Below are 13,710 nucleotides of genomic sequence, written 5' to 3' on the forward strand. Positions count from 1 at the left end.
AGACTCAATAACTTGTTGAAGCAAAGAGTTGTGCTGTTCTTGAGCTTGTAGAAGGCTGGCATAGTCGGGATTTGATCTTCTCTCGGCACGTGTTTGGAGTGTCTTTGTGTTCTTAATGTTCATATCCAAGTACCAGGGGGATTGTGGTATTGATCCTGACCACAACAATGTTTTCAGATATGAACACAAGCTTTTTTTGCTGCTATCATTAAAATGCGATTCAGTTTAAGCTCGCCATGACGTGTTGTAAACATTTGGATAGATGCAAGCGGCAACCGTGCGGTTGACCTGTTCACTAGGCTCTCTGTGACACAAAAGCCTTCAAACGGCGAAGATATTTAAACTTACGTGTGCAGAGCACAATGGATTAGCAGTCCATCATCCTGAACCACTAGACCACCTTGTCACACGGCTGCCTATTAGCACGAAACTGGACTGTGTTTTTTTTCTGCAGCTATGTTCAGGATGATGATGTTAAAATGGGTGCTGAGCAGCAAGAAAATAGGCTGTGATGTTTTTTGCAGCTTTTTCTAGGATGATGATGTTAAAGTGGGTAGCAAGATGCTTCAAACGGCCTTGCCGGGGTCTCTCGGACACTAAAGACATCAAACGACGAGGATGGGATTCGAACCCACGCGTGCAGAGCACAATGGATTAGCAGTCCATCGCCTTAACCACTCGGTCACCTCGTCACACGGCTGTCCATTAGCACGAAACTGGGCTCTGGTTTTTTTTGGCAGCCAAGTTTAGGATGATGATGTTAAAGTTGGTAGCAAGGTGCTTCAAACAGCCTTGCCGGGCACTCTCAAACACTAAAGACACCAAACGACGAGGATGGGATTCGAACCCACGCGTGCAGAGCACAATGGATTAGCAGTCCATCGCCTTAACCACTCGGCCACCTCGTCACACGGCTGCCTCTGTGCATATATGTTTCTTTTGTGTGCTGCTTTTGCTTTTTTGGAAAGAACCTAGAGACAACGCCTGAGTCTAGAAAAAGGTAGCATAGCTGGTATTGGACCTACCTCAGAATGTGTTTGCAGTGTCCTTGCACTCTTTATTATCCTACCCAACCTCGTAGGGGACTTGCTGAATCGATCACAAACTAAAAACATGTTCTTGGAGACTGAACTCTAAGACTCCGCCCCTTTGCTGCCAAGATACCCATAAATCTCAGCCCCCAGATTTACAGAAGCAGAGCACTTTTTTTGAGTGAAGAGAGGACAATGAAAAAATCTTTTTGTGCATTCCCCTCGCCTGTTTCGTAGACACACCATGCAGCCATCAGTGCCAAAAGCTGATTGCATAGTAGTTTAAAGCTTGATACCATCCTGTCGTTCCATGTCAAGATAGGGCCAGGGAAGATGTCGCGACCTTCACCAATATTCTTTTGCAGAGGCAATATTGTAGCCTATGAGGTTTATCCGAGGCGTGATCATTGCTAGTTGAAAACTTTACCCAATACCCCGCCAGGATGATTTGAAATACAGTCATCCACGGCAATTTTTGTCAGTCTCTTAGGAGACTCAATAACTTGTTGAAGCAAAGAGTTGTGCTGTTCTTGAGCTTGTAGAAGGCTGGCATAGTCGGGATTTGATCTTCTCTCGGCACGTGTTTGGAGTGTCTTTGTGTTCTTAATGTTCATATCCAAGTACCAGGGGGATTGTGGTATTGATCCTGACCACAACAATGTTTTCAGATATGAACACAAGCTTTTTTTGCTGCTATCATTAAAATGCGATTCAGTTTAAGCACGCCATGACGTGTTGTAAACATTTGGATAGATGCAAGCGGCAACCGTGCGGTTGACCTGTTCACTAGGCTCTCTGTGACACAAAAGCCTTCAAACGGCGAAGATATTTAAACTTACGTGTGCAGAGCACAATGGATTAGCAGTCCATCATCCTGAACCACTAGACCACCTTGTCACACGGCTGCCTATTAGCACGAAACTGGACTGTGTTTTTTTTCTGCAGCTATGTTCAGGATGATGATGTTAAAATGGGTGCTGAGCAGCAAGAAAATAGGCTGTGATGTTTTTTGCAGCTTTTTCTAGGATGATGATGTTAAAGTGGGTAGCAAGATGCTTCAAACGGCCTTGCCGGGGTCTCTCGGACACTAAAGACATCAAACGACGAGGATGGGATTCGAACCCACGCGTGCAGAGCACAATGGATTAGCAGTCCATCGCCTTAACCACTCGGCCACCTCGTCACACGGCTGCCTATTAGCACGAAACTGGGCTCTGTTTTTTTTTGGCAGCCAAGTTTAGGATGATGATGTTAATGTGGGTAGCAAGGTGCTTCAAACAGCCTTGCCGGGCACTCTCAAACACTAAAGACACCAAACGACGAGGATGGGATTCGAACCCACGCGTGCAGAGCACAATGGATTAGCAGTCCATCGCCTTAACCACTCGGCCAAAAACAGGGCAAAACAGACTGCCACAGGGGGGAAAGAAAGGGAAAGGAGAGGGGGAAGGGGGGGGGGAAAGGGAAAAAAATTGAAAAAAAAATTTTAACACTTATAAACACACAAAGGATTTAAGTAAAAGTTTTGATTGATTTTTGATTATACAATTTATAATAAAAAACTTTTAAAAAAATACTAATCTGATAAACACACCATACACCCTTGCCAGGACTTGCACCTGGAATCTTCCACCCAAAGGATGGTTGTGTTACTATTACACCACAAGAGTTTTTTTGTGTTTTTTTTTTTTTTTTTTTTACTATTGCACCACAATAGTTTTTTTCTTTTAAATATATTTTGTATATATTTTAACCACACAAGTATTTTTTTTTTTCAAACACAATTAAAAACGGAACTATATACAAAAAAATATTTTAAAAAATAAAATAAAAACCTAACTATATACATTACTATATACACCAATTAAACCAAATCAAAGCGCTCCCTGTACATTATCCTTCCACTGTGCTACAGAGAGGCCTGAGGCTGGACAATACCACCGGCCCTTCAGTTGAGTGTGGCCAGTTGTCTTATTTTTAGACAGCCCACAGTGCTTGCAGGTGTAGTGATACACATCCTTTGCCAAGCGTTTCCGTGGTGGTTCACCCCTAGCCACTCTTTCCTCGTCTTCTTGGGCAGCTTTCTGCCGTCTCCAGGTGCGCTGCCTGGGCTGAGTAGGGGGACAGGTTTGTGCTAGTGGGTTACCAGGTGGCTGGAACTGGGGTTGAGGCTGGAACTGGGGTTGAGGCTGGAACTGGGGTTGAGGCTGGAACTGAGTTGGGTCCTGGAACTGGGGTGGAGGCTGGAACTGGGGTGGAGGCTGGAACTGGGGTTGAGGCTGGAACTGAGTTGGGTCCTGGAACTGGGGTGGAGGCTGGAACTGGGGTGGAGGCTGGAACTGGGGTTGAGGCTGGAACTGAGTTGGGTCCTGGAACTGGGGTGGAGGCTGGAACTGGGGTGGAGGCTGGAACTGGGGTTGAGGCTGGAACTGAGTTGGGTCCTGGAACTGGGGTGGAGGCTGGAACTGAGGTGGAGGTTGGAACTGAGGTGGGTGCTGGAACTGAGTTGGGTGCTGGAATTGAGGTGGGTGCTGGAACTGGGGAAGAGGCTGGAACTGGGGAGACTGAGGCACTGGTAGACCTGGTGGGTAGCTGGGAAAGGGTGGGTAGGATGCTGGTGGGTATACTGGAAATGAGTAAGCTCCAGGAGGAGGGGTGGGCAGGGGGCACCTTTTGGAGACTCGTTTCCGAACGAAGGCCTCTCCCTCCTGATTTTCAGGCTCCACAAAAACCATGGCCTCATGCCCATGTTGTGCAGGAGCAGCTTGAAGTTCTTGTGCTTCAGGTAGTGGCTCCTTTGCCAAGTACAATTGTTTTGGCAGTTCAGTACCCTGCAGAAGCATGTCTCTGTCAGCACGTTTCTGTCTTCTTAGGAGCCTGCAAGAGAAACATTGTTCAAGCAATTTATTAAAATTGGTTTTGAATATCCTGCCCTAAGTGATTGGAATGTGCTCCAGAAATTATTGAAATTAGTGACATATTTCAGTAGGCCTATGTGCATTAAAACAATTCCTAGAGAGTGCTTTATACAACACAATAAAACACATTTCACACTGTGATGCACTTGTGTTGCAAAATGGTAAAAGCACCAAAAGTTAAGCATAACTACAACATTTACACAACGACTCAAAATTGTTCACACTTGTTTTTAGTGATATGTTCAAACCAACTGTATGAAATAACGGCCAGTTCAAAAAGCAGAGGTGGCACAGATGCTGAATGATGATACCAACAATAGATGGAAACAATAATAATTGATGATCTTTACAACAGAAGTGAATCGACACTGAACTGACTTCAGCTGAACAAGAACACTATTTTCTTTTAGAGCTGCTGTGGAGCTGAAATGAAACTCTCTTTGCATTACTGATCATCAGTTATCTGCTATTACTGTAAGGCTGCTTTGAAACAATCGGTATTATAATAAAGTGCAATAGAAATAAAGGTGACTTGACTTGACTCAGGCTGGACCCAACATGAAGACCTGATGCAGAATGAACCTCCCACTGACTTTGGTTTTGCAGTTGCAGTTTTCTTCTCTTTTTTTTGGTGTACTTTAAAATGCTTTTCATTCAGAGTTTTCTTGACCTTTAAGGCTTTTGCATTTAGACTACTGTATTTTTACAGCATGGAAGTGCTGAATATACAGACATTCAATACTATATAAATGCTATTTACTATATATAATTCAATATAATAATACTGTACATACAGTATACAATATATTCACCTTACTTAGTTGTGATTACTATACTTTTATGTAATTACAAATTTGTTTACTGTTACAATATACTTTTTTTCTGTAATTGCATGCACTGGATGTTGTGTTTTTTATGTAGTGTCAAATGAATGATCTTGAGTACAAGTGAAAGGGTTTAGAAGCAATTGTTTGATGTTTTGTGAATTTAGATTGAATATTTGGATTTGTGTTTAATGTTTTGAGAAAATGAGTGATGGTTACAAGAAATGTGTTTTAGCAATTCAGAAAAACTGTAATGACTTGCCTGGTTAAATAAAGTTTCAATAAACTAAACTAAAAATAAAGTCCATTGTCTTTACTTAGTATAATTTTTTAAAGAAACATGTACAGGAAGGTTTTATAAGTACAATCTTGATATGCTTCTGTGATTGTATAAAAGTATTGCACAAAAGAAGACTCACCACGAGGAGACAGTAGTGGTGTTTACTGGGACCAGAACCAGGTTAGTCTGTCCTAGAATTTCTCTGCTGTCCTCCAGAAGCTGTTTTAAGTGGCCGTATACAGCTACAATGGCTTGTGGAATAGGGAGAGTTTTTCCACTTTTGTCCTTGGGTCTGTTCCGTGCTTGCTTGAACTCTTTAAAAAGCCTTAGGCAAACACATTCACAGACCCTGTGGACTTCAGGGTCCTGAGCCGCCTGCCCATGAGTCATGAACAGTCTATGGAAAAGAAGGATGATTTAATCTGGACTGTATACTTTGAAAATATAAACTAGTGAAGATCCAAATCGTCAAATTACCTCTCTGCTGCCTGCTGTCCTGGAGCAGAGCCACTTGGCTTCCTGGATGCTCTCCATGGTCCTGACAATGTGTTTTTCTTTGCCCTCTTGCCATATTTTGAGGGCATTTTGTCCATATCATTCAGAGCCATGTACAGCTGTACTATTTTGTCCTCCTCTTGTGATGACAAGGCAGTGATTGTACGGTTTAGGCCAACCAGGTACGCTGCCAGGGCATCAACCGCCTCCCAGCCCGAGACACCCCGAGAATCACACCGTACACTCTGAAAATTTTGGGGAAAAAAAGCCAACCTAAGTTCAATAAACGTACACGGTGTTTAGTAAATATTTTACATTGTACATGCATATATTTTAACTTTACATATGGTCGACAATATGTTTTTCAAATATTTTAAAATCAAAGATAGTAAAGGATAGCAACATTACCTGCCCGGATGTGCTAGGACGTGCAGTGTCATCCTCCTCTTCCTCACTGACCTCCTCAGTATCATCCACATGACTGGTCACCACAGATACTGAAGGGTCAGAGTCACCAGCCCTAAGGTCAGCTGGATTGCACACAGTCGTGTCGAAATCCTCATCTTCGGGCTCCTCCGAGGGGACTTCGGTCATGTCACTGTGGTGTGCAGTCAGCTGATCACCTTTATTGGACTGGGCCAACAGGTATTCAACTGCAATCCGCTCTTCTGCAATAATTGTAACACATTGTTAACAGGGAAAGGACACACACACACAAACACAGGAGAGAGAGAGGAATACTCCAATGCTCAGCATTTCCTTGAGCGATAACTTACCAGTGGGCTTTCCTGGAGGGGTGAATTCAGGCATCAAAGCACATCCAAGGACCCTTTGGCTCATGTTGTTGAGGTGAGACATTAGTGAAACATCAAATGTCCTGAGGGTTGAGGCCCCCACCACAGCTACAGCTTCTTTTGCCCGGCTCATGTTCCACCTCGAGGCCCCCTCCAACATGTACATCTGTGTGTGCATGGCGTTGCATCTCCATCCTAAGAATGAAAATGCACATATTCAGTTAATTATTCAATTATTTTAAACTGAGGACATGCAAATTTAATGACACAGTTATAGAACAGTGACAGAATAATAAGACAAGCAGCTGGCAGTAAATTCCATGAAAGCAAGCTAAATCCAGGTAGTACCCAGGATTCTACTACTATAAAGTTGACACAATAGCAATCTTTACGACTTAAAAATCTACAGAACATTCTGCAATTTAACATTCGGAACTTACCAGGAATGAAGGAACACTGATGGCGGTGAAAACTCTCCAGAGAGGATGACCCCCTGCCACACCTAAGCACGTTCAGTACTTTGCCACCCTTCTGGAGAGTCCCCGTCTTTGTGTACAAATCAACATGTGGAGGGTCCTGGATGCACTCGAGGTGTTTTTGCTGCATCTCCCACACATGCTGCATGCTGTCAGGGTTAACCAGGCGAAGCCCTGTAGTGTCGGTAGACTCCCAGACCGATTCCAGCAGCCCTGAAATCATGGCCCGAATCTCCTCAGCCCCGCGAGTCCGCCGCCTACAGTGCTTTGCCAGTTCACCTGGGCTGATGCTGGCCATGAGCTGTGCCTCAGTGGGAGCCTGTCCACCATGGCTGTTTTTCCACTCCCCTCTCTTGGCCGCCTTAAGCTCGTTCACATCCTCCTGATCCCACTCAAAAATACAGGAGGAAAGTTTTGAACAAAAGGTTCCATAGAGAGGGTGGTGCTCTGTAGTAAGCCCGCAGTTGAATCTCCTCATAAAATGGAAGATATCTAGCCTCACGATAGACTTCCACGGCCGAAAAAGATTCAGCACTGCAGGTGCACCTGTGGAGGAGGAAAACATTATCAAAAAACATGCATTTGATTTTATTTCAACATACTTTTCAGTCATTATAATTCATTACAATTACATTACATTGATGGTAATAATAATAATAATTACAACCACTATTAAACTTTTGTAAAATATATTGCAATGCACATACAGTATGTGACCCTGGACCACAAAACCAGTCATACGTTGCACTGGAATATTTGTAGCAATAGCTAACAATACATTGTATGGGTCCAAATTATTGATTTTTCTTTCATGCCAAAAATCAGCAGGATATTAAGATCATGTTCCATGAAAATATTTTTGTAAATTTCCTACCATAAATATATAAAACATTGATTTTTTTTGAGTGGATATGCATTGCTAAGGACTTAATTTAACTTAATTTTCAAATAGTTATATCTGGGCCAAATAATGTCCTATCCTAACAAACCATACAACAATGGAAAGCTTATTTACTCAGAATAAGCTTGCCTTTCAGATGATGGCTACATCTTAATAAAAACATTTTTAAAAAAAGACAGTGTTACAATATATTCGGTTCCTGAAATATTTGTTTCCAGTGGGTGGTGTTTTCATGAATATTCATTAGTTTCCCCGTGCTATGGGCGTCCTTGAGGGTTTAGGGTTAGGGTGGGAGGGTTAGGGTGGGAGGGTTAGGGTTAGGGGTGGGTTTAGGGTTAGGGTGGGAGGGTTAGGGTTAGGGTGGGAGGGTTAGGGTGGGAGGGTTAGGGTTAGGGTGGGAGGGTTAGGGTGGGAGGGTTAGGGTTAGGGTGGGAGGGTTAGGGTGGGAGGGTTAGGGTTAGGGGTGGGTTTAGGGTTAGGGTGGGAGGGTTTAGGGTTAGGGTGGGAGGGTTAGGGTTAGGGTGGGAGGGTTAGGGTGGGAGGGTTTAGGGTTAGGGTGGGAGGGTTAGGGTTAGGGTGGGAGGGTTAGGGTTAGGGGTGGGTTTAGGGTTAGGGTGGGAGGATTAGGGTTAGGTTTAGGGTTAGGGTGGGAGGGTTAGGGTTATGGTGGGAGGGTTAGGGTTAGGTTTAGGGTTAGGGTGGGGTTAGGGTTAGGGTCAGGGGTGGGTTTAGGGTAGGGTTAGGGTGGGAGGGTTAGGGTTAATACTCTGTCAAATAATTTTATAACAACGTCATGAATATTTTTAAGTTCATAGTGTTTTTTTTTTTTAAAGTTTCCTCCACCAGCTGACCAACAGAAGGTCAGATAATAGACAATTTCAAATATCTTAAAAATAAGAATAGGTGTTCGAGAAATTAAATCAATCATCCAATAATAATAATAATTAAAATCGATAAAATTATATTTGATTGCATTTGGAGACTGATTCACCCAAAATTAAATGAAAACAGTACAATGGTGGGTTAAGCCATGCAGTGTTTGGTCCAAATCACTGCAAAAACAGTTAATTACAGCATCCCACACATTCATATTTTCTTGAAATGCTTTTTTACATGATGGCTAAGTCTAGCTAAGACACCATCATAATGGCGTACACCTAACCAGTGGTGCCACTCTATCATTCTGAGCTGAGTTTTCAATGACTCAGTACGATTTCCTCTATGATGGCATAGTTTAGGTCAAGAAAAATGTTTATGACACTGTTATAAAATAATTTGACAGAGTATTAACACTTAGTGACATTTTATTGACAAATTCAACTGAAAAAGTGATCATAAAAACATTAATGATATTATAATGGCCTCAGTCAACGTCAAAACCAACCACATAACAGTTTAATGTTAACCCATAAAGCTAAGTCGTTTCTTAAGTTTGATAATGAATCTGCTGTCATGTTTATGACAGGTTATGATGACGTATTGGCATATTATGCACACCCCTTCAAGTAAAGCGTTACCAAAAAGACCAATAAGACTTGGTTTTGTGGTCCAAGGTCACTTTTGATAAAGTAATAATCTGAAAATCCCACCTGACTGACTGCAGCAATCCCGGTCAACATAGATGACCTGCGGCTCTGGCTCACCAGCATTCTGGTAGCGTCTGACGATGCCCTGGCACAGCTCTTCCAGTCCTGCACCTTCACCTGTTGTCAGAACACTGTTCAGAACCTGGCCGAGCTCATTGCCAATGTTTGTCATCCACGCAGCCGTGTCCCCAATGTCACCAGCCAGCTTTTTGGTGATCTAAAAAACAAGCATAAGGAAACATAAAGACATTCTAATTATATATTTTCTTCTTTTTGTTATGGTCCATTACTATATATATATATATAAATAACACAAAAAGCACACTTTTTCATTATTATGATGGATGGCTGAAAATGAAACCTTCATGTATTGTACCTTCTTAGTTGAATCCATCTTTAGGATTCGGCCATAGGTGGAGGTAATCACCCCCTTCATCTCGTCAAGATGGCTGAGGATGTCGTTGGAGTGGACAGTCTCAAACCACTGGGCGAGTGGAAGCGGCCTGAAGGGTGCAGGTGCAGAATAGGAAGGTGCCGTTGTAGATTGGACCAGGGCAACCTTTCTCAAATGATGCTCACAGTCAGAGAGGTACTGGATGGTCCGTCGTGCCCACTCCTCACTGTGGACTTCCTCTACTGCTGACTGGAGGTAGGAGGAACTGTTGCCACTGGTCCTTGGCCTGAGGAAGGTCACACATTTCTTGTCCAGGGCTAGCTGAGAGGTCAGCACTGCTGGAAACATTGTCCTGTGTGCCACATCCAGTTGTGCAAGGATGTCCTGGCTCCATGGGCATACTGGCAGCCTGCATACACTGCAGCGTGGATAGTCTCCACCCACCAGGTAGTAGCGACTACCCATGTCAATGACCTCCCTGACCTTTGGGTAGATCCCAGAATGGTGCATCTTACGGCCACACTGTTGGCATTTAAGAGGAATGCCCCACATCCTCATTGGTGCCCACAAGAACATCCTCTGTCTGAAGTACCACCCAGGCTCAGGAGGAGACGGCTTGGGCTGCATTGGAGGATAAAACCAGTTATCCTGGAAATTCTGCCTGAGCTGTCCTGTGGGCTCATAGAGGCACTTGGCTATCCACACCCAATCTGCTGGCTGGAGGACTCTCTTGAACTGACTGGGAAGAAAGCTTTCCCAATCAGTAACAGCCTGAGGCAGAAGTGGTGTGGGCTGCAGTGAGGGTGCTGGATGTGAGGATGGAGTGGGCTGTGAAGATGTAGAGCGCCATGGTTGTGAGGGCTGTGGAGCTGGAGAGTGGTGTGGGGATGGAGTGGGCCGTGGAGACGGAGTGGGCCACCGGGATGGAGTGGGTGGTGGAGGCTGTAGAGCTGGAGCTGGAGAGTGGCTTGAGGATGGAGTGGGCCGTGGAGACGGAGTGGGCCGTGATGGTGGTGGTGGTGGAGGCTGTAGAGCTGGAGCTGGAGAGTGGCTTGAGGATGGAGTGGGCCGTGGAGACGGAGTGGGCCGTGATGGTGGTGGTGGTGGAGGCTGTAGAGCTGGAGCTGGAGAGTGGCTTGAGGATGGAGTGGGCCGTGGAGACGGAGTGGGCCGTGATGGTGGTGGTGGTGGAGGCTGTAGAGCTGGAGCTGGAGAGTGGCTTGAGGATGGAGTGGGCCGTGGAGACAGAGTGGGCCGTGATGGTGGTGGTGGTGGAGGCTTTAGAGCTGGAGCTGGAGAGTGGCTTGAGGATGGAGTGGGCCGTGGAGACGGAGTGGGCCGTGATGGTGGTGGTGGTGGAGGCTGTAGAGCTGGAGAGTGGTGTGAGGATGGAGTGGGCCGTGATGGTGGTGGTGGTGGAGGCTGTAGAGCTGGAGAGTGGTGTGAGGATGGAGTGGGCCGCAGGGATGGAGACACTGGTGTCTGCACCAGCCGTGGAGATGGTGAGGGGCACGGAGATGGTGTGGTCAATTTTGAAGGGCTTGCACGTGGAGCCAACAGGGCCCCATAATGGCTGGACTCAATGTGCTGGAGTAGTCCAACAGCACCCTGGACCCTGGCCCCACAGGTGTCACACTTCTCTTCAGCATGGTGGTCAGAGAGGTGCTCAGAGAACTTCTCTGCCTCCACAACCACACCACAGAGAGAACACTTAATGCCTTGTTCTTGCTGTGATGTCCCTGCCTCCTCTGTGCTGCCGCCCGCCTCCTCTGTGCTGCCGCCTGGCCCTGCCTTATCTGTTGACTGGAAGAAAACAAAGATTAGAAACAAAAGAAGGCCATACTATTCATGTTAAATAATTGAATCAATTATTCTGCAGAACTGTGCACTCAGATAACAGATCAGTGGTTATGGTCCATAAAATAGTCTATTACATGATACAGGGACTTATCATGCCTTTGATATATATAATATTGTATACCTACCTTATGGAACCCACAAGTGCACACTATAGGCCTGCCAAACAGGTCCACCTTATTCCCCTTTTGAAGGGGACAGGCATCAATCCGCTCCAATGCCTCCTTCCATCTTTTGCTTCCAGGCCTTTTGCCTGTAGTGAACTGGAAGGTGCCCTGGGCATACCTATGGCAGACGTCATTCCAATAGGCGTTGGATTTACCTGTTTTGGTCATATCTGAAAAATACTGTGGAACAAATCAATGTAGTTGTGCATTTCTATTGGTTTTGTTAATATAGCAAGAGTAGAATTGAGTTTTTTTTTTTTTAGGTTGAACATCTGTTTTGACAACATGCATTTTAAACTTGCAAATAAAATAGCTAGCTAGTAGCATATATGTATACAAAACAACTTTCACAACATCGGGCTGTAGAATTTAATCTAATTCATTCACTTTCGTCTACCCCGAAAGATCTGGGGAACATAATATTATTCTACAGTCCAACAAATGGTTGAAATCTATATCGTAGTCTTTGTAGTTCACGCTGTTAACTTAACCCTCTAAGTCACAGCACCAAAAAAAAATATATACATATATCACCTGACATTAAATACAAAATGAAATATCTTTTTATAAAACAAATATATGCATGTGCATCAATATGTAAATAAATATGTTTGATTATTAAAATAAATGAAAAGTTAAAAGTTTTATTTTATATACTAAAACCTTAGAGACTGTGCAGTTAGAGCACTTTTGTTCAGGCAATATGCCTATCATTCAAGTGCTCCTAGGTAAAAAACAAACTAACAAAAACAAAAAAACTAATAACATTTTCTAATGCATATATTGACCCCACAGTAAATACTAAATACTAGTGTTTTTGTGTCATACTATAATAAATTGTAGTGTACTGTATATATATATATATATATATATATATATATATATATATATATATATATATATATATATATATATATATTAAACTGATAAACTGTAATGGTCACACTTTACTATATGGTTCATTGGTTAATATTATTTAACTATATTAGTTAACAGTTATTAGTTATACAATTTATTGTTTGTGATATAAAACTGTATTTTCATTAACTAATGCTAACGAAGATGCTAACGAAGCATAGTTAGTTGATGTCAGTTAACGTTACTAATGTGTAACTACTGAAACTGATCTTAAAGTGTTACCACTGCAACAAATACTGTATAATATAACCTGTTGTAGATGTAAATGTGTACAGTATTGGGTATTTGTTTATATTACTATAACGTTAGTTGTTACCAAAGCAACTGTAAAATTACCACAAATACTATAACGTTAGTACAGTTCGAAAACACTAGTATTTACAACAAACCAACATCTGGATCTGGGGTGAGGGGTCGACATATTTTATGATGGATATATATATATATTATATGGGGTTAAACAATATTTTTTCCCAAAAAAATCGGGCCATGGAGGGTAATGTTAACTAGCATAACTGTCACACGTCACTGTTAAGTTATTTGATAACTTATATTATATTATAATAATTAATTAATGTTTGAACAAATATACCTATAAAGGTTAACACTATTGTCATGAATTTGTGATTTAATAATGCTTAACGTTACCTTTAATCCTCGGATCGCAGTCGATGTTCTGTGAGTTCAACGGGAATGTCACGGAAATAATCAGCCAATCGAGACTGGCCTCCATGTCAACTCGATTGCTGATTGGTTCTTTTTCTGTAGGAATTGATTGGCTCCTTTGCCCCATCGGTTCGGAGTTTTCGGATGTGCGTTAGGATCTGTTCGGATTAGTTAGGTGTTGTTCGGACCTCGTTCGGACCTCGTTCGGAAGTGTTCGGAAGTGTTCGGAATGTGTTAGGACCTGTTTCGATTGCGTTCGGACTTGTTAGGAATAGTTAGACCGGCCGATCGCTGGAAGGAACGGCCACCTCGTCTTACGGCCGCTAACAACACGAAACTGGGCTCTGCTTTTTTTTGGCAGCCAAGTTTAGGATGATGATGTTAATGTGGGTAGCAAGGTGCT

The sequence above is a fragment of the Gobio gobio genome (genome assembly GCF_949357685.1).
Source record: "Gobio gobio genome assembly, chromosome: 19".
In the NCBI taxonomy this organism is placed as follows: domain Eukaryota; kingdom Metazoa; phylum Chordata; class Actinopteri; order Cypriniformes; family Gobionidae; genus Gobio; species Gobio gobio.